Source organism: Stegodyphus dumicola, chromosome 1, assembly GCF_044657685.1.
Source record: "Stegodyphus dumicola isolate Sdum_Otavi_A_Nest chromosome 1, ASM4465768v1".
Classification (NCBI taxonomy): Eukaryota; Metazoa; Arthropoda; class Arachnida; order Araneae; family Eresidae; genus Stegodyphus; species Stegodyphus dumicola.
In genome coordinates this window covers 109,660,257-109,674,188 of record NC_140768.1, presented here as the reverse complement: position 1 = coordinate 109,674,188, position 13,932 = coordinate 109,660,257, and positions in this window count along the sequence as shown.

Sequence of the window (13,932 nt, the reverse complement as noted above, 5' to 3'; positions counted from 1 at the left end):
GTCAGTCATGTCAATAGATAATATTATGTACTATGTTTTGAAAGTCGTGATGTGTAATTTTCGGCGCAAATCTCGCCAAGCAGACTTTATTGATGACAACATACACATAAAAAGTTTTAGCAAATGTTAGTTCTAAGAATTTTTTTATTTTGAAGCTTAAACATTTTAATATCGTTTAAAATTTTCTAAAAAGCCAATTTATTGGCTTTTTAGAAAATTTTTTAATAATTAAATTAAATTTTACAATAAATTTGTAAAAAGACATTAATTTAAGAATTTACTATGCTTTCATGGTTCAACATCCTGATTCGCCAGTTCATATTACGTGACCCCAAGTGACCTCATCTCACGCAAACTATGCTACAAAAATATAATTCTCTCTAATTATCTACATTAATTTCAAGTTAACTCTTAATTTGGAATATAAGTTTAAATGCAAGAATTACTTCAATTCGTACGAACAGCTTATTCGGAAATTATGTAAAACCGCAGTGTTTTACTTCGCTAGTGCATTCTCAATTAGAATTGATGAATTTAACCCTTGACTTTGCTTTTTCTATATTTTCGCCTTCGGGTTAGCGGTGTGATTGCATTCTAATTGACTTAATTACCACAAATGGCCTTAGGGCATAAAATTGTACTATCTGATAAAAATTCTATGTAATCATATGCCAGTATTGAAAGAAACAATCAATATGATAAAAAATGGCTGCGACTTGTTTTGAAAATGAACAGTAACAGGTTACCAGTGAGTATATTCCGTTTGGCATCGGTCGTACCATTATTGGCGACTTTATCGTCTGCGCCGGCAAAACGGAAAAGTACCATAATATGTTATATTAATGTTTTTCTTATAAAATATAACTTTTCGCAATATCTGTTAAAATGTATAAATTTTCATTTCGTTTTACATTCATTTTATTTATTTTTTTTTCTCTCTCATTCCTTCTCTTTCTCATTTTCGATTTAGCTACATAGTAATGGGAAAATTTTTCGTGCTCACTTTCCTGAATGTATTAATAAAGTTCTAGTCTAAAAAGGCAATTTTCATTGGAAGAGCCTGGCTATGTATTAAGTAAAATGGTCACTCTATTTCTGTTAGACTCAGCAGCTGCCGAGCAGTAATGTTACTGAACACTGGCAGTTCAGTCCGAATTTGAATTCCGCAAACAGACAGGCTGTTTTCGTGGATTTTCCCATGTGTAACATGTATACCAGGCAGTTTTCCTTAGAAAGTCCTTCATGAAGGCATCCCTTCCCTTAGGCAAATAGCCCTCTGGCTTTGCCGTAATTACATAAACCAAACTTACTTCTGTTAGGTGGCTGCTTAACCAAAAACGAGAAAGAGAAGGAATAAAAGATAGAAAAAAGAAGAGGGGAAAAAAAAAAAAAAAAAAAAAAAATGAGAAATGAAATGAAAATTTAGACATTTTTAACAGATATTGAAAAAAGTTATATTTTATAAGAAAAACATTAATATAACATATTATATTGCAAATTACACATCACGACTTTCAAAACATGGTAAATAATATTATCTATTGACATGACTGACCTAGTTAAATCTAGCATAGATAGATGGCACCACATTACTGTAACTTTTCATGATCTGACAGGCTTTTCTCTGCCCTACTTGGTTTGTGGCCGCCTCCTTCTGCAGCTTCAGTTATGAAAAAAACAAAACCTTAAAGAATATTTTACTTCTAAGTTAAACATCATGAACTAGTTTAGGGCAATAAACATTAACCTAAGTAAGTATTTTAAGCGAGAGTCATGGTCAATAAAATGTCACAATACTTTTATCTCAAGAATGGTGACATGAACTGCAAATTATAGAGGTCAGAAATAATTTATACCTTTGCTTGTCTTAGAAATTCACTTTTTTAATTGTTTCTAATAACAAAATAAAATATATTTGTTAAACTAAGCCTCACCACCATATATATAGAATAACAATAATTTTTATTACATTATTCCGATTTTTGAGAACGGTCTACTCCTCATACGCTGATGACAGCAGCCAGTTCAGTCTAGCCTATGAGTCTTTCAAGTAACTGCACTTCGTAACACAAAATGAATGATCCCACCTCACTGCGGATTCTCGCACGATATTTCTACAATCAAGTTATGCCTAAGCAGTATCTGCCAGATACTGCCAGATCTACGAATATAATTGCTCATCCCATCCTACTTCGCTAAAATGGTATCTGAATGCTTTGCATTCAAATCTCCTGAACTTAATGCTAGCACAGAAAAAATTATGCTCAGTAATTTCACTTGCTATATACAGGGTAAGGTAATGGCTGGATACCTACATCTGCAATTGCGTCGCTTCATAAGACACGGAAAGGAAATTTCAATAGTGGGAGGAGCCAAACGATTTTGTAAGGGAACGAATGTAACATTATGTGATGAGTAAAATATTAATGAAACGTAAAAATATTAGAAATTTGAAAGCATTTGGAAGAGTGAGATTAGAAAATTATTATCATTAACTTTCTGAAGCCGGCTGGTACAGCAGTTGTACCAGGAAAATGGCCTTCCTTAATGCCGGCTCTGGTACAACTGTCATACTACCCATTCCCTCCCTATTTTAGAGAATCGCCTATCTGCAGATCTCAGGGTGGTCCATTGTCGCTGCTCAGAATAGCAGCTGGCTATGCATTATGTCCCTCTTCTTATCAGTTTGGCTACATTTTGGCAAAAACTGCAGGTTTCGTCTCGTGCCAATATACTTGTAAATCAAATAGAGGCCATCTCTAATTTTTTTAGTACTGACTTTTGCTATGATTAAAATATCAACGATTTTGCATGCTGTTTAAGCTTACCAGATTTAATGCTTTTTAATCATAGCAAATAAGAATAGATTAATTTTCTAGATTTAATGCCTTTCTAGAAAATAGCTAAAACTGCTTTTATCGTTTACTTCCTTTTTATACTTATGAATAATAAGATTTTATTTTGACATTTTTTCTTTGGAGTGCATAAAACCCTTAAGAACTGCTAACTCTTTCAAAGTGCTTCTATTATATAGGCAATTTTGTCTGATTTATCAGGAGATAAATAAGAGACAATTGAATGCATAATAGTTTTTGTGATTTTCATTGATTCAATGATTGCTTTCAATGATTTTCATTGATTGTAAATTAAATAAAATCAATTCATCTTTAAACCCTCTTTTAGGATGAGATCTGCGAAAAAGTGTTTAAATATCAGTAAAGCTCACGTTACTTCTAAATTGAATCAAAACATCAGTTACATTTTATAAAATTTCGGCCAGTTTTATATGCTGAAATTCTTATACTCCTCAAGAGATAAAGGGAATTCAGACAAGTTAATGAAAAAAATCTTTAAAAAAACTTGTTATTTTGTCTGTAATAAGGTGTATGTCAACTTACTATTAAATGTATGAGAATTAGGATTGGATTACGGAAAAGCACGAGAACGCTATCTGCTTAAGGGGATGGATGCTTTCATGTAAACCTTTTTTAAGAGAAAATTGCTCGCATTTACGTTCCTGGCGGAACATTCCACATGTAATCAACCCGTTCTTCGGGTTTGATTGGATTAATTTTGTTCCTTACTGAATTACATCAAAGCACACAACAATTACCTGTATAAGGGGAGGGATGCCTTCGTGGAGGACTTTCTAAGGGAAGATGGCTTGCATTTACGTTACACAAAAAATCATGAATCCAACCCTTTAGCCTGGATTCAAACCCGAGCGAGCTACAAGTGTTCACCCACCTTTACCCGTAAAAAAAAACTGATAAAGAAAAAGTATTGAAATAACCGGTTTAATTTACTAACCTATATTTTTCAATCGAAAGGACATAAATTATGCATATGAGGGGATTATTTGCGAATAAATAAACTGTATTGCACTTTTCTCCACTTTTTCATATTACGAGGGAATTATTGCATTTCAAAGTTATTTCTCATGAATTAATTTTGCTTCATTCATGATTTTTTATATTTTCAAAGAGAAAATTTCACACTTTAAATAAAAAAATACACAAGAAGATACTTTATGCAAAATTTGGCGTAAATGGTTTTCTTAATTTTGCTTTGAAAATATTCCAGGGTAATCGTTTTCATTACTGGAAGAAATATGAAAAACAGATTTACTACATTGTAAGTGTCAACACCCAGTATGTTCTTATTCTTTTGAAAACGTGAAAAATTACTCTTTCTAAAATAAATTAGAAAATATATTATGTGCAAATAGAATATTCGTTGAAAATGAAATAGACTTCAACCTTTGGATATAACGATGGTTTTAGATGAAATTTCTACCTATGAAAAGAAATTGACGTATAATTAATTCTTCATGAACATTTAAAACTGTTCTGAAAAATACTTTTGATGATTGCATGTATAAGTCACAGATTTTTTTTCTCTGCTAACATAAACAAAAGCCAATTTTACAAAGAAAAATTCTCGTTAAAGATACACCTCCTTTGCCTGATAGTCCAATGTAATATTTGTTAAAGTTAAGTGATGAAACGCAACCAATGTATCTCGGATTTTCTTTTTTATATTATAATAACAAAATTATCGAAAAAACAGATTTAAATCTCTGTTATTGTCATGTAAAGCTTTATTATTGTTGTAAGTTCATCTCAAAATCTAATTGTATTGAATCTCATTCTAATCATCTAATGGTAATAAATATTATTATTACTATTTCATTAAATTAGTCATTACCATTATTTTGTTAATGAAAATATGTTATTAAAAATCGCATTCCAGCCTGCAGACTTACAAAGCCAGTTCGTATTTATTATATTTTGTAAAATTTTGTTCTCGTTTTCTAATTTCTAATATGAAATATAAATGAAGAGTGAAAACAAAGTTAAAAAATTCACAAATTATTTACGAGATTGATCAGAAATAGTAAGTGAAACATAAACATTGTATACATTTTGTTCTAAATAAATAGTGCACTGGATATGCATCCAGTACTGCATATTTATTTATGCACTATTTATTTAGAACTTCACTTAAATGAAAGCAAAATAATCATCGAAAAAAACCCAAATCTAGCAACCCATCTACTATGGGACAGCGTTCCAACAAACATGTAAATTTACTGCATCTATGGATGGAGACTAACAACTTTTCTCATTAGGAAATTGTCAAAGAGGGGGCAAAACTGTTTCGGATCACGCTGGTCTGAAGGCTATATTATGAGAATTTTGGTCCGGTTTTAGAAGGTTAAGTAAACAAGGGAAATTGATAATCATGTGAAAGTGTTCAAAAATACCCAGTTGATTAAATGAAGAAGCATTACATTTAATTTTTGATGTTCCCATATTAAAATGTAATTAAGTGACCGTCGTACTTAGCTGAAAAATTTCTCTTTTCCTTTCGAAATTTAATTTACATTTCCTGACGAGAAATTTCAGCGCTTTTTTAATTTGGCCAATATACACCACATTTTTAATTTGGCCAATAACAGCACGATATATATCAAACAATGCTAAATTAACACAATAATTAAAAGCACATATGAGATCTTCAAGAATCGAAAACTGAATTTTACTGATAGGTGAAAATATAACTTAAATATTGAAATTATGGAGAAGTCCAGAAATTTTGTAATTGATTGTCAATTTAAATGATTATTGGGTATGCATCAGCTAAACGTCACTATCGGTTTAGTGTCCTGTTGACTAAATGTCTTGACAGTTAACTGTTCCATAGCTAAATGCCCTGACGGCGAATTCTGTGTATCGGCTAACTGTCCGTGTTGGCCAAATGTCCTGTCGGGTAAGTGTCCTTGTCGGCTAATTGGTGTCGGTTAAGTGTCCCGTCGGCTAAGTGTCTGCGACCATCCTAAACCATCACACCAGGCGCAGGGCACCTATACTGATATCAAATGCAAGCAGGTGACATGCGGTCTCCTCGGACACTCCAGACACATATACGACAATCAGAATACTGCATGTAGAACCGGGGCTCATTTGAAAATGGAACATTGTGCCACTCCTGTACCCAGCTTTGTCGTTTGGTGCACTAGAGTCGCCATCTCTCTCTACGTTACATTGTCAAGGGAAACTGAACTAATAGTCCACGCTGTGTAAACATTGACGCACCTTACGAGCTGATACTGGGCGTGCTGCAAATACGCCCATTTCCTGACTAATGCTCCGTGATGTGGCAGTACAGTTTTGCAGGGCTGACCTCACAATATGTCTTTCCCCTCTGGTGTTAGTCATGGGAAGGTGTTGAGATTCAGCATGCTGTTTAGTATGACCCTCAGCAATCCATTGCTTCCATATTCCCATGACAGTGGTTGGATGTCAACCAGTGCGAAAACATGGAACGATAATCTACACTTTCGATAGGCAACAATTCTGCATCTATCGAGTTTTGAAACTTGCTGGTAAGCATTTCCTCTTCTTAGTTGAGGCATAACACGATATTCTGAGCAAACTCCAACCTTACAAAGCGCTCTCCGAATGATAAATCCACTACACAACTTTTCTTTTATGCAGTGCTTCAGATGTCATTTCTCTCTCCTGCATCATCTAAATGTGCTGAAATACTAATCATGTGCATATATATGCCACAATCTTCTTCCTTTCATGTGATTTTGACATTCATCACATCATTTCTTCCTGGTGCTGCAATTTTAATGGCCAGAAGTAAAATTACATTCCTTATCTAAATACAGGATACTTACATATCACCCAGTCAACCATAAAACTGTTTCCAAAAAGCACTATTTAGTGCTAGCTATTGATAAGCGTGACATAACGACGCATTCAAAAATCTGTGCTTTCATTTTAAGGAACTCCAATTGATTCTTGATAGCAATTACTTTGTTTTCATAAGCAAGGATATAAATTAACTGATACTGTATTTCAATGTAAATTCTATTATGTTCCTCCATAATGGTCTAATTTAAAAAAAAAAAAAAAAAAAAAAAGACGGTATTTGAGATGTGTGTGAATGCTTATACAGTGTAAAGTCCGTAATCCGGACTCGTCGGGACTTTGGCAATTCCGGATTAATGGTTTTTCGGGATTATAGATCACCAATTTAAATCTGGTAAGATGGCATGCAGAAATTATACAATTAAAAATATTAAACCATAATTTATGAAATAAGAGCAATTACGATCTAAATGGTATAAAATTTACAAAAAAAAAAAAAAAAAAAAAAAAAAAAGCTTAATATTTATTTGTTTATTTTACTAAACAGCAGCTATACATCTGCTGTTGCATAACTTACAGCACACAGAATTAATGCAAATAGTGTTGAAGTCTGTTATGTTATGAATGGAAAAAATCAAAACTACAAAGATAAGATGAAAGTTTCAAACATTTTTTATATCTTCCTATTTATATAATTTCAATATGATTTTTAAGACTTATATATTTATAAAAGTGACATTCTTTCTGAACAGTCCTACATAAATTTGAACAAGTGCACACTGAAAAGTAATCATGGCCACAAATTACATAATACAGTACAAAGTCTTTAATCCAGATGTCCATACTTTATAATGACGGAATGATCTATAATCTGGACCTCAAAGCTACAAACTTTTTGTGCATGCGTAGACGTTTATGTATAACGGACAGTATAAGCTAGGCTAAAATTATCTAATTATTTATTTCAGTTAATGTTGCAGATTGCATTGTTCCTTAATCTTCTAATTGGATCTGGCTTATTATTTTTTGCAGACTGTTAGAGCAATTTTATAAAAAGTAAGCTTGAACTTTCGATTATGTCAAAAAGAGTTTCCAATTCTGGAGCTGTCAAAGGCTCTACAATGCGAAATCATGTTTCGATGTCCATCAAACAAAAAGTGGAATTGCTGCAAAAAATTGATAAAGGCATAAAGAAAGTGACAAAGAGGTTAGTGAAAATGAAATAATTTCGATTGGCAAGTTAGACAGTATTCTCAGCATAACAATTACAGGACTTGAACAGCGGAACTTTGTAACTGAACAAGAATTGATGTCTGTTTATAGAATTAAAGAGAAAGTATTAGCACATAAAACAAAGCAACTTAAACAACTTACATTGAAAGAAATGTTTAATAAAGTAAACAAATAAATATTAAGCCTTTTTTTTTTTTTGTAAATTTTGATACCCTTTATATCATAATTGCTCTTTATTTCATAAATTACGGTTTCCTATTTTTAATTTTATAATTTCTGCATGTCATCTTAATGGATTTAAATTGATGATATATAATCCGGAGAAACCCCTAATCCAGAATCGCCGAAGTCCCGATGAGTCTGGATTAAAGACTTTGTATTGTATTTAATAAACTACAAATTTCTTAAAAAATTTATGGACCAGGTTTATGGACCATTTTAGAAAGTCACCCTTCCCTCTTGCTGATATTCTGACATAGAACTCAACCAAAGAGAACATCCTTAAAGTGTATCTTTACAATGACTAAAATGTATCATTACACTGTTTGAATTAAATATTCAAAGCTTTATTGCTCCTGGAATATGGGGGAAAAAAAAAAAAAATCAACTTGATATTTCAGATTCTAAATTAAATTCTTATCCACTTTATTAAGTAGGTTTATATCCTGCTTGATAAAATGAATGAACATTTCATGCTAGTTTTCATTAATATTTTTAACTTTTTACTTTACTCAGTACATTAAATTTGCTTCAAAATATATATTGCTAGACCCTAAAAACTTAAACTGCTAAATGATGATGGGAGCAACAAACCTGAAATTTGCTAAACATGCTGGGATATACAAATGATTAGTATTTCATGGCATGTGCACATTTTAAGCATAAGTGATGATACCATAAAGTAATATAAAAAGACAGAACTGAAATGCTTATGAGAATTTATAAATGATGAGTCCAGGAGACCAAATAGAACAATATGCAAGATCTCAATGTCAAAAAAATGGCAGAAAAGTGGCCAATGCTTCCATTTCACTTGGCATTACAACACAGAAATGAATCCCTATACATTTAGTTATGCATATGGAAGCATCATTGGCTAACATTTTTTCTGATAAATCCCACTTTTGCTTATAGCATCTTGATACTGGTATACATATGAAGAGGCACTGAGAGGAAGCTTCCATTTCTTTATTACCATACTAGATTAGCACTTGGATTGATTGTATGAGATACCAATGGATTTACATCCTGTTTGTTAGTTCACAACTCCAGTGTTTTGACCAGCCACTATTATGTTATTGAGGTTTTAAAGCTTATAGTTGAACCATAACTGGGACTTCCATTGCCCCATCTTTCACACGAGAGTGCAAGACTATAAGATGCTCTCATTGCTCTAAATATACAGTGTTTGACCTCAGCCTTTGCTGAGGCTGATTCGCCACATTTCTCATCATTTGAAAATGGCTGATGAGTGGCTAAAAAAAGCCTATCTTAAAAACACCTGCCAGCCAATACATCACATGAAGTTTAGTAATTAAACAAAGCTGCATGGACTGCAATAGCCATAACTGTTAATTAAAGTCCAGACACCTTCCCGTTTCACCACTATCTATGCTTTATTTAAAAAAAAAAAAAAAAAAGAAAAAGAAAAAAAAAAAAAAAAAGTGTTAAATTTTCAATAGACTTAAGTTTTTAAAATACTGTTTTCCAGCTTCTCAAAAAAAAAAAAAAAAAAAAAAAAAAAAATAATTTGAATAACAAAGATTGAATGGAAAGTCTATGATTTTCCGTTTAGAAGTAAGATCAGGGAAAGTTATCCTTCCCCAGCAAACAAGTGGCGGGAAAACACTCCGAAGGTTATGTGATACCTTCAAGTTGTAAAGTATTTGTTCTTTTACAGCTTTGAATAGTCCTCCATATCCTGTCCCCCTTTCCCTCTAGCTATCAAGCTTAATGTCACTAAAAGCTCCTTCATTTCAGACCAAGCATCTAAAAGCATAATGGTTAAAAAAAAATAAGTATTAAAAAGATTATGTTGGGGATATTTAATTTTGAGATTTGCTACTTATTATCTATATATTGTACATAAGAGGGAATGAAACACAGTAAAATAATTTTGGGTGATTGTGTTTTACATTAATTTCGAATTTCAGTAATGTTCATAAATATAGCAAAAATATTAAATTTTTTGGAATGATACAGAGACCATGTCAACTTTGATGTTTTCAATGCAATGAATTTTATTTTCTTATGTATCTAGCAATTTAAATTCTTGTTATTCAAAATGATTTTAAAGGTTGTTAAATATGCAAATAGTTCATTCACTGCCAAATATTATTCCAAAATATTTAATTTAATTAATTTATTTATTTTGTGCGTGTTTGGAACAAATAATCAGATAATTACCGATTAAAAGGAAGTATAAAACAAGGGAATTTAATAGAATGCAAAAAGTACATAGCCAATTATGGGCTTTATTTTGCAAAAATCAATGTACTACACCATAATACGTTTATCAAAAATTATTTCATTTTACTTTTTGATCGTAATGCAAAACAGAACAAAAATTTACTATTGATATTAAAAGGTATCACTATTGTTCTCAGAAGGGAATGCGAAAATATCGTTTATGTTTTCCTGGTTAATTTATATTACATATTATAGTTTAGATTCATTACTTAAAATTTAAAAATTGAAAGCTATTCATTTTTAAATTCTACAGTGTAAAAAATCGAATTTTGCAAAAACGCTTAAAACTGTTTTTTTGGGGGGGGGACAAAGTAACGGATTAGATCTAACGTCTTCTAAATTTGGACATTTTCTAAAGAAGTGAACTCTACCAAAAACATTTCTGTTTTGGAAAAAGGTAAGTAATCACCCCCTCCTCATTTGAAAATTCTGGCTATTATAATAAATACAATAACTTTTTATAGTATTCAAAATTCACACAGTATGTGTAATTGTGAATTTAAATGTATTTATCTAAACTGAAAATTTTTGTAAGGGTTAAATTTGCTCAATTTTTAATTACCTGCAGTTATGAATTGTACTCAATACATTAGTTTTATTTGCAATAATTTTAATTTTATATAACTATATGTTTCAGAGATATTATCATACAGATAGTTAATGCTTCCAAGTTGCGCAATTAGAGGAAATAATTTTATTAACAAAATAATTTCTTTAATGTAATTCTTATTTGAAGTTTTTCTTCAAACAGCAACACTAATCATAAAGGAATGATTAGATAAATATTTGCTAAGAATGTCTCAACTTTTTCACAAGAGTTAGTGATGGGAGAAAATGTACAAAGCCTTCTTTCTAACTCTTTTACATTGAAGAATCAAGTGTAACAAAGTTAATCTGTGTTGCTTCTGTTAATTAAAAGGACAGAGTCAATATGTAATTTGAACATTTTACTTGTGAACTTTAACACAAGTAAAATTATCTTTGTTTGACTTGTGTTTACTTGATCACATTTTAATTTGTGAAAAAGTTTAAATGTGATCGAGCATATGTAAAGTGTTATAAAAGCTTTCTCAAAATCCTAATCCAAAAACTCAGAATTAAAATAAAAGTTTAAAAATAATTTTATACTTAAATGATAATCCCAATGACATAAAAGTAAAATAATAAAAAATAATAGAAGGCACTTTTTTTAAAAGATATCATTACTATATATACATATTCGAATATTATTTATCAAGAGGAAAATATATGTTCCATCTTCTGTTTTAAAAATGAATTAAATACAAGGAATCCTCTTATGGTGACTATCTTCCTTAGAAGACCATTTTAGAAAAGTGATCGGTATTTCCGAGAACAGCGACCATTTGCTTAGAAGATCAAAATTGTCTGGAATAAAAGATTCGTCATTTTAAAAATTCATAGTATTTAATATGTTCAAATTTCACAAAGATAAAATAATTAAATTTTATATTCAAATTAATAAATTCCAATAAATCATTTAAATGAAGACTGCTAAGAAAAAAATTGTAAATCTCTGAGGGTATTGACTAGAACATAAAAAGCGCAAAATCCATTCTGTAGCTCAGCAGTCATTAACTCTTATCTTCCAGATAAAGCACTGTCTGAAATCCAATTTCATTTGAATTCAAATTATTGTTTTAAATTAAAAATATTATTACTTATATTGAGATAAAAAATGTGAAATGAATATTTCATAAGTTTTAAATACTGTTTTCAGTATTTTTCTTATGCTATTATGAATTTGCTCTTCTGCGTAATATTATTAAATGGCTAAGTTTAAATACGAGTCTATTTGTACCATACGTAGTGTCTTACATTTTCATGGTTAATAAATTTGCGTGTTTGGTTACATTAAACTCTTTGATCAAGTCTCTCTCCAAAGCAAGGCATTCTTTTTCTTAGATAGCTTTTAATTATTTCTAAAGAAAAACTGCAAAAAACACAGCATATATTGTTATGCACTAACCTCATTCTGCATCATACTTTGTAAATAAAATAATTATTTACAGTCTTTTCGAGAATTACAATTAAGATTAATAATTTAAGTAATCTGGTTTTAGATGTATTATGTGAAATATTTTAAAACGTACATGAAAGAGAATTTCTGAAGTTCTTAAATAGTACATAAGACTTAGTAGCTAGAAATTCAAAATGCTAAAGAGTCTGAAATTGTTGAAAATTTATAAATTTTTCATATTAAATAGGCTTTTAAATAAGTTTTTGATTAATTACTAAATCAGAAACACTAAATAATGTATTTAAATAAAAGCAATACAATTCGGGAGTATTCCATCAATTAATAGTGCAAAAGAAATCACAAAAAATAAATAAATGCTTGTGTTTCAAACACATTACGTACTTCAAAAAATTGCAGGAGGGGGGGAAAATAAATGTTTGTTTTTCAAACACGTATGTAGTTTGGAAAATAGTGATGCGTCATTAAAAAAAAAATAATAAAAATTAACAATCTATTTATATAAAACATGCAACTCCTGTTTTCTAGTACGCACTGCATTTTACTTTTGTATTACTTAATAAAAACAGAGTTCAAGCTTCACCCGCTCTGAATTTCATTATGAATGATTTTATGCTCATGAATAAAATTGCTGAATACTAATAATACAAACAGAGTTAAAATTCTGAGGAACAAGGTGGCCGAGGCATGGGTTTTCCATAGTTTTCTCCATGCACAATGTGAATACGATCCAGTTTCTATTAGAAAATCCTCCATGAACATATCCTCTTTAGGCAGTTAACCCTGAGATGTTTTTACCGTAATCAAATAGCCTTACCCAAACTTTTAGATTCATAGCTTTGTTGAGAACTGATTTTATGTCTTTTTTTAAAGACCTTCGTGGAAAATTTTGTTCTAGTATTACAGTTGATGAAGTCACTTCAAATAATGCGGAAACAATATCACTATGTATAGGATTTATTGACAGTCAAAAAGCATTAGAGAGGAGTTCCTAGATTTTCTCAGACTAGATAGGATTATAGGGAAATTTATGTCTTCCTCTATAATTTCAAAATTTGGATTAGATGCTAGTAACATTAGAGGTCATAATTATGAAGGAGCAGGTAACATGTGATAAAAAAACTGAAGCTCTCATTAAAGCTTTCACTCCAAAAGCAATCTGTGTGCACTGCACTTGTCATTGCCTGTATCTTGTAATCATGCATTCATGCAAAATTCCTGAAATTCACAATATGCTGAACCAAATGAAAAATGTTTATTTATTTATTTTTTTAAACAGTTCTAAATGAAATTATCTTCTTACTCAAATTGTCAATCAGAATGCAAAAGATGATTTAGGTTGACAAAAAATAATGCTAGACCTTTGTGGAATAAGAAAGGTCATGCGGCATAAGGTGTAACTGCATTTTTATCACAATTTTTTCAATATCATTGAAGCCCTAGAGCACATTGTGTATTCAACCAAACCAGATGCTTGTGTGCATAATCAATGGAGTGTGCAATGTAAGCAAGACATTATGGTTCTGCTAAATTCAATCATTTCATCGGCTTTCACTGCAACATACATAATGT